General features: G+C 44.9%; 2 protein-coding genes across 5 annotated transcripts in view; one reads left to right on the top strand and one right to left on the bottom strand.

The window, feature by feature from the left end:
- LOC120380750 (adenosine deaminase-like) overlaps positions 1 to 13990 on the bottom strand; it is an 81354-nt gene that overhangs the window by 6257 nt on the left and 61107 nt on the right. The window contains exon 12 of one of the 2 annotated variants that reach the window (XR_005587854.1): positions 5703 to 6311. The exons of the other annotated variant lie outside the window; for it this stretch is intronic. The gene's annotated coding sequence lies outside the window, so the exon portion shown is untranslated. The remainder of the gene's footprint in view (positions 1 to 5702; positions 6312 to 13990) is intronic. 2 annotated transcript variants of the gene reach the window in all.
- Positions 1 to 13990, top strand: part of PKIG (cAMP-dependent protein kinase inhibitor gamma) — a 50693-nt gene that overhangs the window by 10372 nt on the left and 26331 nt on the right. Inside the window, exon 1 of one of the 3 annotated variants that reach the window (XM_039498692.1) lies at positions 9132 to 9297. The exons of the other annotated variants lie outside the window; for them this stretch is intronic. The gene's annotated coding sequence lies outside the window, so the exon portion shown is untranslated. Of the gene's footprint in view, positions 1 to 9131; positions 9298 to 13990 lie in introns of those variants that run through there. 3 annotated transcript variants of the gene reach the window in all.

Raw genomic sequence — 13990 nt, 5'->3', positions numbered from 1 at the left:
TTGTTATTGTATTGTGTGCAACCCACTAATTAGCATAACCACAGTATTCCCGGTATAAACATGCATTTCAGAGTCTTTGACAGAGAACAGGATTGCAATGTTTACCATTTTCCTTTCTGTTTACTGGAAGGTTTGATCCCAAGTGAAGAGGGTTTGACTTTTGGGACATTCTTCTTTGCGTGATAAGGATTTAGGAAACATTGCTTTTCTGCCTCTCATTTCAAAACTACAGTTGCATTCTTTTTAGCACAGAAAACTCATACAGTGTTGAGATCAGGCACTTAAGGGATACAGGATGCTTCATAAATTACTATTAATAATTTGGTCTCTCTCTTCCAAGTCTTGTCGCTTAGGGTGTGTCACTGCATTCCAGCATGTGTGAGTGTTTTTTCCATCCTAGACTTTTCTTGTTTAATGCCCCCCTCCCTGGGAGTCTAATAAGAAGATATCCAGCTCCAGGACCCATCATCACCTTCAGTGGTGTCACTGCTTGGGAGATGCTGAATCAATTGGTTTCTCCTGAGTAATGTTGGGCAAGTTAAACACGTATATTCAGTGCTCATGAAATCAGTACATAGTTTATGCAGAAACTGACCACAGTTTGCAGTGCCTCAGGAGTGGGAAAGTGCGGGCATTGTTACAGGCAGCTATAAAGAATAGCTGCTGCAGATCATGCCTGAGACCACTGGGCCAGTCCAGGAAATTCACACGTTCAGACTTAATAACTTTTTGGCAGTCACATTTTTGCAGAGTTGAAAGAGCTCACTGACCACAAAAGCAGCACACCCTGCCAGATTTTTCCTCCATTAACATTTCAGTATCTGAAGCGAAGTATTTTTTCAGCCTTATAAATAGCTCTATTATCAGCTTGCTGTTCTTGTGAAATACAGTTACACTTTGTTTTTCAGATTCCGGCGAAGAGTTTACATTTTTCATTAAAAGTGACCAAAATTTGCCCCGATATAACTATATTTGCTACTTCTTTTAGGACACTTCACTAGGCTTTGGATCCGGCTGTAGTGGATGAACAATTGGCATTATTCTAGTGGGTATTCCTCTCCATAGATGATTCTACTTCTTCTTACAAACACACCTTCCTGGGTTTTCTCGTTTCTTGTGTAATCATATGTATCACATACCAATGGAAGTCAGAATATGGCCTGATGGTACGTGCATGGATTTCAGAAGTTTCCCAGTGTGCTGAGAAATACTAAGACTTTGCGAAAATACAGGATCCGTAGCTAGACACAATGGTATCAAATAGACACTTCCTCTTTACTCCCATGTATTCCCATGTACTCATATGTTTTTTAAATCAAAATCTTGCTGGATGTAGCAAGGATCTCTAGGATTCTCATCTCAGCGGGGAAAAAGAATGGTGACCAAAATATGAAACCTCCTTGTCACGAATGGTAACTGGCAGCGTAACCTGTGCTCAGTTATCTGTCAGCAGGTACTGAAATTTGGTTGCCATTTTGTACAAGGCACCTCACACTTTTAACATGAAGCTGAACAGGGGAGGCTTATTGACTCAGGATATGCCTTGAAGCATGAGGATTAAAGTTCTGTGACTCAATGACAGCTTAGAAAACATGAGTCGGATGCTAAGGCCTGATTCCGATCTTTCACCAGTATACATCATCAGGAATATTGCCATTAAAATTTACGGCATTACATTGTCTGGGAGCAGAAATCAGGACCTAAATCTCTACAGGGCTTCTTCAGATCCACAGTGAGACTCATTATTTTAGCTGTTAATAGGGAGGGGGGAGGGATCACAGCCTGTAGCCTTTAGCACCTGCTACACCAGTGTTTCTCAAACTAGAGTTGTGTAGGGAAAGCCCCTGGCGGGCTGGGCCGGTTTGTTTACCTGCCCCGTCCGCAGGTCTGGCTGATCGCGGCTCCCACTGGCCGCAGTTCACTGCTGCGGGCCAATGGGGGCTGCTGGAAGCGGCGTGGGCCGAGGGACATACTAGCTGCCGCTTCCAGCAGCTCCCATTGGCCTGCAGCGGCAAACCGCAGCCAGTGGGAGCCGTGATCAGCTGGGCCTGCAGATGGGGCAGGTAAACAAACAGACCCGGCCGGCCAGGGGCTTTCCCTGCACAAGCAGCGACCCCAGTTTGAGAAACACTCCCCATTTACTTCTGTTTTATTAGCGCTTCATTCCACTCTCCAAAAGTGAGAAGCTCAAGTAACAATCTATCCTGCTATCTACTTTCCTGTAACTAGGTCAACTGGCTTTTTGGAAGGAAAGGGAAAATCAAAGCATAGCACTTTGAGGAACTCCTGAAAGTCTCTCTGTTGTAAACAACTCAGAGAAACTCACTTATCAGATCTTCCTTGATACTACATTATGCAGGCTCTCATTTTCTGCTCCCGTTGTGTGCTTGGCCCCAGCTGGTAATCAGAAGCCTCCAATAGCCAACCCAACCTAACATTTGATAAATGCACCATATATTTTTTTTCCCATTCTGAATTATGCTGAGAGCTACCCACAGCAGATGCTGATACTCATGTCTGTGTCACACAAACAAGACAGCTTTTGCAAGTAGGATGGTTTTCTGATGAATAGGTAGCTGGGTGCATGACCTTTGTGGGCTTACACTGAAGAAACCTCTGGATCCCTTTGGATAAACAAACAAGAAGGATTTATGCTTGGTCTCTCTGCTTTGCACTGTTAAATGGTTGCTGCATTTCATCCTATAGGCAGCCGGTAAAGTGAGTCCTATATCATTATATAGTATTTAAGTTAGTTTGTAACATGCTTTGGGATCTGTCTGGATGAAAGGTGCTATATAGATGTATATCAGGGTTCAAATTAATACAAGATTAAAGGCTAGGAATAAAATTAATGCCAGTCAATGTGGGTTTATGGAAAATAGGTCTTGTCAAATAAACCTGACTTCATTCTTTGATGAGATTACAAGTTTGGTTGATAAAAGTAACTGAATAGATGTAATATACTTAGCCTTTAATAAGGCATTTGACTTTGTACTGCATGACATTCTGATTTAAAAATAGCACTATACACTATCTATACAGCACACATTAAATGGTTTTAGAATTGGGTAACTGACAGATCTGAAAAAATAGTTGTCAATGCAGAATCATCATTGAATGCGGGTTTTCTAGGAGGGTTCCATGGGGGTCAGTACTAGGCCTGATGCTAGTCAATATTTTAATCATGGTCTGGAAGAATCACTGCGGATAAAATTTATGGATGACACAAATATTGGTGGAGTGGTAAATAACGATGAGGACAGGGAGGTCATACAAAGCAATCTGGATCACTTGGTAAACCAGGCCCATTCAAAGCATGTGTTTTAGTGCAGCCAAATGTAAAGTTCTACATCTAGGAACAAGCAATGCAGGGCATACCTACAGAATGGGGAACTGTGGCCTAGAAAGCAGTAACTCTAAAATGGATCTAGGGGTCATTGTGGACAAGCAACTTAACATGAGATCCCAGTGAAATGCTAGGGCAGAACGGACGAATGTGATCCTTGGATGTATAAACAGGGGAGTAGTAAGCAGAGCATGGGGTGATTTTTCCTCTGTATAAGGGCATTGGTGAGACCAATACTGGAAAACCGAATCTAGTTCTGTTGTCTGTATTTTAAAAAGAATATTGAAAAACTGGAGGGGAAAAAAACCCCCAAAATGATTCAAGGGCTGGAGAAAATGCTGTATAGTGAGAGACTTAAAGAGCACAGTCTGTTTAGATTACCAAAAGGAAGACTGAGATGTTTCATGATAACAGTGTATAAGTACCTTCATGGGGAGAAAATAGTGAGCACTAAAGGGCTCTTTCATCTAGCAGAGAAAGAAAGGCATAACAAGAACCAGTGACTGGAAGCTGAAGCCAGACAAATTCAAACTGGAAATAAGGAACAATGTTTTAACAGTGAGGGTGATTAACCTTTGCAACAAAATCCCCAGGGAAGTGGTGGATTCTCCATCTTTTGATGCTTTCAGATCAAGAGTGGATGCCTTTCTGGGTGTGACAAGTCACTGGGCTCAATACAGGGGTAACTGGGTGAAATGTAATGGCCTATGTTACACAGGAGGCTAGGCTAGATGATCTAATGCAGTGGTTCTCAACCAGGGGTTCGGAGCCCTGTGGGGGGCCGCCAAGCAGGGCCAGCATTAGACTCTCGGGGGCCCATGGAAGAAAGCTGAACCCCCACCACGCAGGGCTGAAGCCCAGGTCCCTGAGCCCTGCCATTCGGGGCTGAAGCCGAAGTCTGAACAACTTAGCTTCACGGGGGGCCCCTGTGGTGTGGGGCCCCGGGCAATTGCCCTGCTTGCTACCCCCTAATGCCAGCCCTGGGTTTTACATGCAGAAAATCAGTTGTTGTGGCACAGGTGGGCCGTGAAGTTTTTATAGCATGTTGGGGGGGCCTCAGAAAAAAAATGGTTGCGAACCTCTGATCTAATGGATCCTTCTGCCCTTAAACTCTATGAATCATCATCATCACGTGGTAGCATAGCTCACTATTAGATCTAAATCTGAGATCTGTTCACATATGCTGCCTCTCTACATATGCATGTAACTGGCAGTGAATTGTTTTGCAAGACCATTCACATGGAAGATGCTATACAAAAAATGAATAATTGGAGCATATTTTTCCATGGGCAGTGATTTATTTTCATAAAGTAAAAGCAAAGCCTTTTTTATTTAATAGAAAAATACATATTCTCTGGAAAGAGTTTGGGATCAAACTCAAGCAACTAAATAGCTGGGCCAAACATTTAAAGAAGTGTTTGGTTAAACAGCAGAGGAGATAAGATGCCCTGGGACCAGTAGCAGGTCAGGGGAACAGTATAAACGTGTGGAGTGAAATTGTCCAGAAGCAAAGCCCCACCACTCACTTTGCAACAAAAATCTTTCGTGTCTCCATGCAGATTATTGGCACTATAAATAGTTTCTGCTCAAAGTAAACATGTTTTGAGAGTACTCTGCCCTGCTGGCATGAGATCCCCAGGCTGAGCAGCTCAGCAGCAGCATCCCAAGTGTCTCTCTCTCTGCACGTCCACACATTCCCAGTGACACAATACTGCTAATGCCTCTCCCCCCACAAATGGTCATCAGACCCCAGCCATTAATACAGACAATCCTGATGTGACTTGTTAGTGGATTAGGTGCTTTACAAATTCCTCGATTTTTGTATATTTCACAGCCTGCTGCTGAATATATCTGGTTTTATAGCTTTGAAATTGGCCTGGGAGCCCCAGGATGATTTGTATGGGGACATGTCGATGCTCCTGCATTATCTTAGGACACTGACAAATAGGGCCCACTCTTTTAGATTTCAGGCAGAAAGAAAGAGGGTAATTTGTCACTAAAACTGCTTTCAGCCAATAGTCTTTTTCTCATCCCAACATTGCCAGCTTTCAGTGTTTTACTGGAAAGTTGCAGACTTCCCCACTTTCTTTAACGAGCCCAGCAGCTTGTTGAAATGAGCTCTGCGTTTTACGACCCAAAGTCTGTTTAAAGTGGGGGGCGTGGGTAGGAAGTCTGGCAAAAATCAGAGCCTGCCACATTTTTTTCAGACCTATATTGTGCAACTCCATATTTCTTTGTCTGTCTCATCGAGTAACATTAATGGAGTCCTTAAGTACAGTTTTATGCTGGTGGAAAACATAATTTATGCAAGGAACATAGATAATCCCATGTGTATTGCTGTAAAAATGTCAGTTACCTTTTTTGGAGAACTAAATTCAGACTGCACTTAAGTCAGAAGCAGGTCAGGTCTTTCTGAAAGGAGAGGTTATTTCCTTGCTGTGCAGGAGTTCCTAACAGTCCTTTCTGCTGTTTGTTTTTTTCACTGGAACATTTAGTGGGTGCACAGTTAAGCAGCACTCAGCTGCTGTGGTGATTGTGTCCCTATGTTATCAGCCTTGAGGATTGGTTCACACAGCCCCCTGAGAATGCCATTTCCCCTGTTCCCTTTGATCACAAGCTAAAGAACAACAATCAGCCCCAGGACACCTTGGGGCTCCTCACTGTCACATGCTTTGTTATCCTTTGCTGCACCAGAGTCTAGTGAAGTCCATGGCTGCAAAATCACAGTCCCAGCTGCTAAGCCTGATAGTTCCGTTAATTCCTTGCAGGGCGGCTCTGAAGCCTGTTCCCTGCCACATAATACATGAGTCTCAAGAAACAAATATTGCGATTCCTTGCAGGCCAGCTCTGGTGGCTCCAGAGGAAACAACAGACATCAGCAGCATGCTACAGCAAAACCAACATTCCTCTTGTCCAAAGTGGCCATGTCACTTCCCACCTGGCCTGGGCCACGCAGATCAGGCAGCTAGAAGGCAAGAAACAGCAAAACGAACACTTTAGACAGACGCAGTAGTGAACTGGAGTAACAGTGATATGAGAGGCTTCATGCACTGAGCGTTAAGGCCAGTTGTATCTTTTGCTGAACCAGTTTGCCCAACTTTGTGTTAATCTAGTCTATCAATTTCTTCCTAGCTCTCTGGGCCTATTGATACATGCCATTGTGGCCTGGAAGGTTTTTTTATTTTTTAACCCACTACTTCAGAAAGTCTGTGAAACAGAAAGTCTCTGCCCCAAAGATCTTACCCTCAAATCCAGTAGAACAATGGTTTTCAACCTGGGGTCCGCAGACTATGTCTAAGGGGTCCACAAAAGGTTGCTGTTACCATAGACCCGTGGTTTTCAACCTGGGGGCTGCGGACCCATGTCGAAGATTTCCAAAGGGGTCTGTGCCTCCATATTGACATTTTTTAGGGGTCTGCAAATGAAAAAAGTTTGAAAACCACTGAAATAGAAAAAGGCAGTTCAAGGAGAGGTGGAGATGAGAACTATTAAGAAAATGTGGAGGGAGGGAAGTTTCCTTAGACATTTTTTTACTTTCATCAAAATACCAAAAACTACAATTTTTTGGCCAAACCCCCAAAGTTTTCAGTTTTTGGCCACAAAGATTTGGGTTTCCAGTTTTCAATGAAAAGTCAACATTTTGTTGACTTGAAAACCCATTGAAGAAGAGCTTTGATGGAGAATTTTTGACCAGCCCTAGTGGAGGCAGCATTGGTGAGGAGATGCCCTAGTGTCTTCAGGGAACACGTGGGTTAGTGGGAGGAAAGGAACACAGGGTACAGGAGGCTGTTCTAAACGTTGGAGGCAGGGAGAAAGAAGGACCAAAGCAGAGAATAGGAGGAGACAAAGGGAGCAGTTAGGAGGCAGGATTGGAGATCTCGAAGGAGCAAACATAGTGTGCCCATGCTCCTGCATCTCTATCATGCTTTATTATTGAATATTGGCTCTGTGATGGTAGCTCGTAGGAGCCCCAGACAAGGACTCTAAAAGCCAGTCTCTGCCCCAAAGGCCTTACATCTAAGCATTTGTGTGAGACCCACTAGTTTTGTGGGTTTATTTAACATCTGAGCTGGAGCGAGCGCAGGAACTCCAGCCCTCGCTGGATCAGCAGAGCAATCTGTTGGTGCTGTTGCTGGATAATGTATCTCTCAGCAGTCACGCTGCAGAGCCTCCCTCTGCCAATTATGTGTCTCTAATACAGGCATCGCTTTGTGTTCAGAATTTCTTACAGTTATTTTTGGGTAAGTAATAATGTGTGACTCAAAAGTACCATAGAGAGGTTGGTTGATGTCAACTGATATGTTTTTGGAAATAAAACTCACTTCCTGAAGTTGGCCTCAGAACAAAAGAGAATCGAGTCAAGATGCTCAGAGATTCTAGGCACTCCAGGTTGGTTTGGGCTCAGAGATCACAAAAAGAGAGGGCACGCCTGGTTTTGCTGACTGGCTTTTTCCTTCTTCAGTGACTTACTGGAATCATCATGGCAATTCTCTTGCTGTCTACTTTTTCTTCTGGGTACTGTTCTCTCTTCCGGCACATGTGGCAGGGGCTAATGTAAGTCTATATCAGACTGAATGGTTTGTTCTTTTCTAATTAACATAAAAAGAGAGTCTCTCTGGAGGAGACAGAGTAAAACAGATTCACAGCAGACCCAGTTAAGCTGCCTTTTCTTGGTATGAGGGGGATTTTCCCAGCTGTCGTGAAGGCAGCTAGTGAGGTTGAGGCCGGATGGCACCAATGGCCATCTGGTACCTTATGGAAGAAGCACAGGATGGGAACATCTCCCAGCTACTAGTCTGATTTGGTTTCTATCATGTGTATCGTAAGACTGAAGCTGGAGAAACTAAGTTCACTCCGCTCTTGTTAATCTCGCCAAATTGCTCACCTTGGACCCAGTCCAAATCTCTTAAAGTCAGTGGGAAAGCTCTCATTGTCTCTAGTGGGAATTGGATCAGACCCTGTGAGATGCTCTTTGGGGAGGGACTATGGCTTCCTAATTTGTCTGTACAGAGCCTAGCACAATGGGGCCCTGATCCTGATTGCACTAATATACCGTAATACAAATAAATAATAATAGTATCTATCTGTCATATCTGGATTTTCACACTGCTTGCCACTATGCTGTCTCTGAGCCTTCGGTCCTTAATTGTTGTGTAGTGTTGTTAATAGTTGCTGCTTTTCACCCCAGAGTTGACTACATTCCAGTGGTGGTTGAAGTAAAGTGTGCATGGACTTCAGATAATTTTTTAAAGTATTGTATGCACTTTGGGATCCTTTGAAGCAAAAAGTGCTCTATAAAATTTAAGGTTCTTACTCCACTGGGTTTTTCCTGTTGCTGTCTCCCATAAAATTGTTCTCACTGTGTTGGTTGTTACGGCTCATCACACCAAAACACTTAGGAAAAAGGAAAAACACCAAGGTGCAGCTGAGAAGTGAATCTGAACAATATGCAAAGGGCACCTAGAACAGCTGTCCACACAAGGCACTAAACAGGTGGGAGATCTTTAGTGGTTGTTACAGTAAGTAGGAGACCTCTGTGACAAAGGCAACTGTTCAAAATTGAAGGAAGGATGTTAAGCCACATGCAGCTGCTGGGAGATGAGGTTACAAGCAAATCTAAACAAAGCTTTTGCTAAAAGGAAATTGATCCTCCTATGTGCAGGGAGGTTGAAACTGAGCAAGTAGCTGCTTGACATCATCAAGCTGAGCATTGGATTACAACAAACAGGGACTTGGAAAGAGAGGTAGGACACGCCCCCCAAACCCTTGAAGTGCAACTTCATTTAGCAGCTATTAGTACAAGGAAACTGTAAGTCTGAAACTGACTGTGATAAGCTGGCCAGCTTGGCTGCTTGCCATACCAGGCAGGTATGCTGGGGGGTTAACTGAGCCTGGATTTGTTCGTTAACGGCTTGATTTCTTAACTTGGAGAGCAGTGGGAGCTGTGTTCCGTAAGTACAGTTTTACATGCTGCTAAGAGAATGGGCTGCAGTGAATACAAACGTTAGCAATTTACAGTGCATCAGATAGAGGAGTAGTTATTTTTACACAGTGATACGTATGCGATTACAAGGAAGTGCTGATCTGGTCCAAAGCTTTCAGCATTGTTGTGTGGGAGCCAGAACTGTGACTCCGATCGATTATTTGTCTACAGATATATTAAACTTTTGCCTAAACTACTGGGAATGGCAGAATCAAGCTGCCCACAAACCATAGACCAAATAGAATCCCATTTTTCTACATAGTGTTTGTAGGTTGGTTGGTGGGGATGTGGCTACCATTCCACTTGAAAGGAATGCCATTCAGTACTTGCTCCAAAGGGCAAGTGGAGAGAGTGTATTCAGTATTTAGAAATCAAAACGCAACGTGTCTCTGTGACACCAATGGGAACCTCTAGCCTGATTTCTGTAGTCAGTCTGTTTATTTCTAGAAAGTGACCAGGCACAGAATATCCTACAGCATTGGTTTACGAATGAAAAAATAATACAAATCCACAAGCTGTCCTGAGGGATTCTGTGTATGGAGCATATACTGCACCAGGCACATAGTGCTGTGATAAGGGTGATCATGTTATAACATGAAATATTATTAAGGACTGCGAGGAATGGCATGTGTAATAAAGGTTCAGTCTGCACCATTGATTTGAATGGGAATTTTGTCACTAGTGTCAATGGAAGCAGAATCAGAGATGCTGTAGGGTCCAGCCTCATAAACAAATGCAAAAAACTCACTGTTTTAAAATGAAGAGCCTTAAATAAAGCCACAGTGAGGTGGGATCAGCAAAACACTTTATAAACTGTATTGAAAAATCCTCCCTTGTGGATCAGGGCTTTGTGCCCTGAGTAACTGATATGCCTTATGGAGGTGCAGATCGTATGAATCTCACAACAGGTGAAAAGGGGTGGAGGAAGGGAAATGTTTCCATTTGCTCAGGTCCACAAAATGTGAACCAAATCCAGCTTGCCTTACTCATAGGAGCAGTCTCACTGGTGCCTAGATTCTTCTGGGATGGATGAGTTCACAAGTGCACATCAAATAAGATGTAGACCTAGACAGTATGTTGCCCCAATGAAATAGCATTAAGGTGAGTCCTTTAGAGAGGGGAAAACTCCAAGCTCAGCCTGCAAGCCAGATGCAGCCTATGGAGTTCTGCACTAAGCAGTGAAAGAACCCTCCTGTTTAATAAAGAGATGCTGCATGTAATGCAGTACGCAGTCCATTCCATGACTGCTGAATGCCGGCCAAGACAGACCTTATGTGGTAACTGTGAAGCACAAGCTACATTTCCCAATCTGTGAACTTGAAAGAGCTACAGAATTATGAGTAACCAGCATCCTGAAGACTCCTCAAGCCTCTTCTCTCTAGTGAGGGACACTACTTTGGTGACCAGGACATATGGGTTGAGGCGCAACACCTGGTCTCATTCACGCTGCAAATGCAGTTTCACTGAAGGTCTCTAGAGCAGTGTTCCTCAAACTGGGGTCGCCGCTTGTGCAGGGAAAGCCCCTGGTGGGCCGGGCCAGTTTGTTTACCCGCCACATCTGCAGGTTCGGCCGATCGCGGCTCCCAGTGGCTGCGGTTCGCTGCTCCAGGCCAATGGGAGACAGAGCCGCCCAGAGGATTCAGAGGGCCTGGGGCAAAGCAGGGGAGCAGACATAAAAAAAGGCACCACCCGCTGCGGCACTTGTACTCACCAGGCAGCACTCCAAGTCTTTGGCGGCGGCGGGTCCTTCACTCACTTTGCGTCTTCGGCAGCACTGAAGGACCCGCTGCCGAAGTGCCGCCGAAGACCCGGAGCAAGTGAAGGGCCCGCCACTGAAGTGCTGCCGAAGACCCAGACCGCCGCCGGGTGAGTAAAAATTAAAAAGGCACCTCTAGCCAGGGAAGGGATTCTCAGCCAGGGCACGCAGGGCCTGGGGCAAATTGCCCCACTTTCCCCCCACCATAGGAGCTGCTGGAAGCGGCCCAGGCTGAGGGACGTACTGACCACCACTTCCAGCAGCTCCCACTGGCCTGGAGCAGCGAACTGCGGCCACTGGGAGCCACGATCGGCCGAACCTGTGGATGCAGCAGGTAAACAAACTGGACCGGCCCCCCAGGGGCTTTCCCTGCACAAGCGGTGGAACAAGTTTGGGAACCACTGCTCTAGAGACACCAGTCATCTATCTCAGTGATACTCAGCCATCTCAACCACAACAGGAAACACCAAGTACCCCAGGCAAAGCTCCACACTGGCACTAATGAGCCAGGCACCCAGTTCGTAATGTTCATTGAGAACATGTTTCACATATGAAAGAGTAGAGTGAAAGCTCAAGTACCTACGGAAATGGGTATCATGGGTAAGGTAGATGGACTCCAACCATGGATATCTCTGATAATGAAGGCACCAAAACCTAATAACCCAGATCAAATCAGAATATGAATCTCCCCAAAACTGGGCTCCTCTGGGAATGGCACGACGCACCCAACATTGATGCCACCATTGGTGATTTTGAGGAAACCACAACTTTCTTCTTGTCGATGTCAGTGCTAGATGTCATCAGCTTGAACTTACACTAGAATTGAGCTCTCTCATCATCAGAACTGCTTAGAGTTTTTCAGTTTCAGTGAAATCTGGCTTTTTTTTTTAAAAAGCAGACTTTTACACAAAGACTTTCTGGTTTTAATTTTTGATGGTTTTGGAAATTTTTCAAAAAAATTTCAACAGAATTTTTAAACAAAAAAATTAAGCTTTTGTTTATTCTGAAAAAATGCTTTCTTTTCTGTTTCCATATTGACATGTTCCATTTGAAAATTTTTGATTGGTCATTTTAGTCACATGGTGAGTTGGAATGTTTCAATTTTCAAAATGCGCGTATTTCAAATCAGAAAAATTCTGTCTGAGTATAATTCTGTAGAACATTCTGAACATTAAAACTGGACCATCCTAAAACATAAAATGAAAAATGCTTTCAAATTTCCTGAAATTTCCTGTGTATCTATAGTACTTATATAGTCCTGGTTCTATTCTGAGCACTTAACTGTCTTTAATGTATTTAGCCTCAAAACTCTCTTGTGAGTTAGGGCAGAGATATTATCCCCTTTTGCAGGTGGGGAACTGAGGCACAGAGAAACTATGTGACTTGCTCAAGTCATGCAGGAAATCTGTGGAAGAAAGAGAAAATTGAGCCTGAGTCCCAGACTTTTCCTAACCACTGGACCATCCTTCCAATTTCTGTGGAGCTGTGCCCCCCACCTTTTTCACACAGATCTGATACAATCTCAGCACCCCTTAGTCAGGGGCGGCTCTAGGAATTGCGCCGCCCCAAGCAGGGCGGCGCGCCGCGCGGGGAGCTCTGGCGGTCGCCGGTCCCGCGGCTCCAGTGGACCTCCTGCAGATGTGTCTGCGGAGGGTCCGCTGGTCCCGCGGCTCCGGTAGACCTCCCGCAGGCACGTCTGCGGCTGCTCCACTGGAGCCGCGGGACCAGCGCACCCTCCGCAGTCATGCCTGCGGGAGGTCCGCTTGTCCCGCGGCTCCGGTGGACCTCCCGCAGGCACGACTTCGGCAGGTCCGCTGGAGCCGCCTGCCGCCCTGCCGGCAAAATGCCGCCCCAAGCGCGCGCTTGGCGCACTGGGGTCTGGAGCCGGCCCTGCCCTTAGTCTTCAGCGGTTCACAAGACTCAAACCCCCCAATCCAGCAGTTTCTACAAGAGTGCCTTAGCACCAAATTCAGCCATCAGATCTGATTCATGGGACTCATGGCAAATCAGTCAAAGCAGTCTGGGTATTTGAAAGACTTCACGAGAGGAACCTCACTGTCAATTGGGCTAAGTGGGAATTCCACAAATCCCCAGGATAATATTTTGTCTGTGTCATTTCTGCGACTGGACTAGTCCCAGATCCTAACAAGGTAGCAGTTATCAGAAGCTCGTCAGTTCCACAGCATGCCAGTGAGGTACACTGCCTCCTAGGGATGCTTAAGAATTGTGTATACAGCTACTCAGGATCATTTCTATACCTGGGTAGTAACATTATTCCAGAAATCAACCAGTCTAGGGCCAGTGGTTTAAGTGGTTTCCTCCCCACTTTAAACTATTTATTCCTTGGCTGCAAACATTTCACTGTGTCTCACCCTAGGGGGGGTGTATTTGTCTGCTTTTCACCCATACAGTTCCATGGCTTGCACTATGATTTGCTAAATTCCTTATAATGCAACCCTGCATTTACATTGGGATGAGGCTTTGAGACCTTTGTGTCACTTCTCTGTGCCCACTCTCCACTAGAAATGTTACAAATCATAAGTCACTGCGTGAGGGCATTCCCATAAGAGCGCTGTAATACTTGGATTTGTTGGTGATGGCAATGCAGGCACAACTTATCCCTGGTATAGCTCCATTGACTTTGGCAAAGTCGCTTTTTATACGGAGCATAACTAACCTGTGGAACTCGTGCCACAAGATATCACCGAGACGAAGAGTTTAGTAGATTTTAAAAACAGATCAGGCATATATATGGAGATGAATATCCACAGTTATAATCAGAGGGAGAGCCGTGTTTGTTGCTTTTTACAGATCCAGACTAAGAGTCCTGTGGCACCTTAAAGACTAACAGATGTATTGGAGCATAAGCTTTTGTGGGTGGCGAAGTGGGTATTCACCCATGAAA

The sequence above is a fragment of the Mauremys reevesii genome, linkage group 13 (assembly GCF_016161935.1).
Source record: "Mauremys reevesii isolate NIE-2019 linkage group 13, ASM1616193v1, whole genome shotgun sequence".
Taxonomy (NCBI): domain Eukaryota; kingdom Metazoa; phylum Chordata; order Testudines; family Geoemydidae; genus Mauremys; species Mauremys reevesii.
The sequence above is the reverse complement of the archived record's forward strand: the minus strand, read 5'-3'. Positions and strand labels throughout refer to the sequence as shown.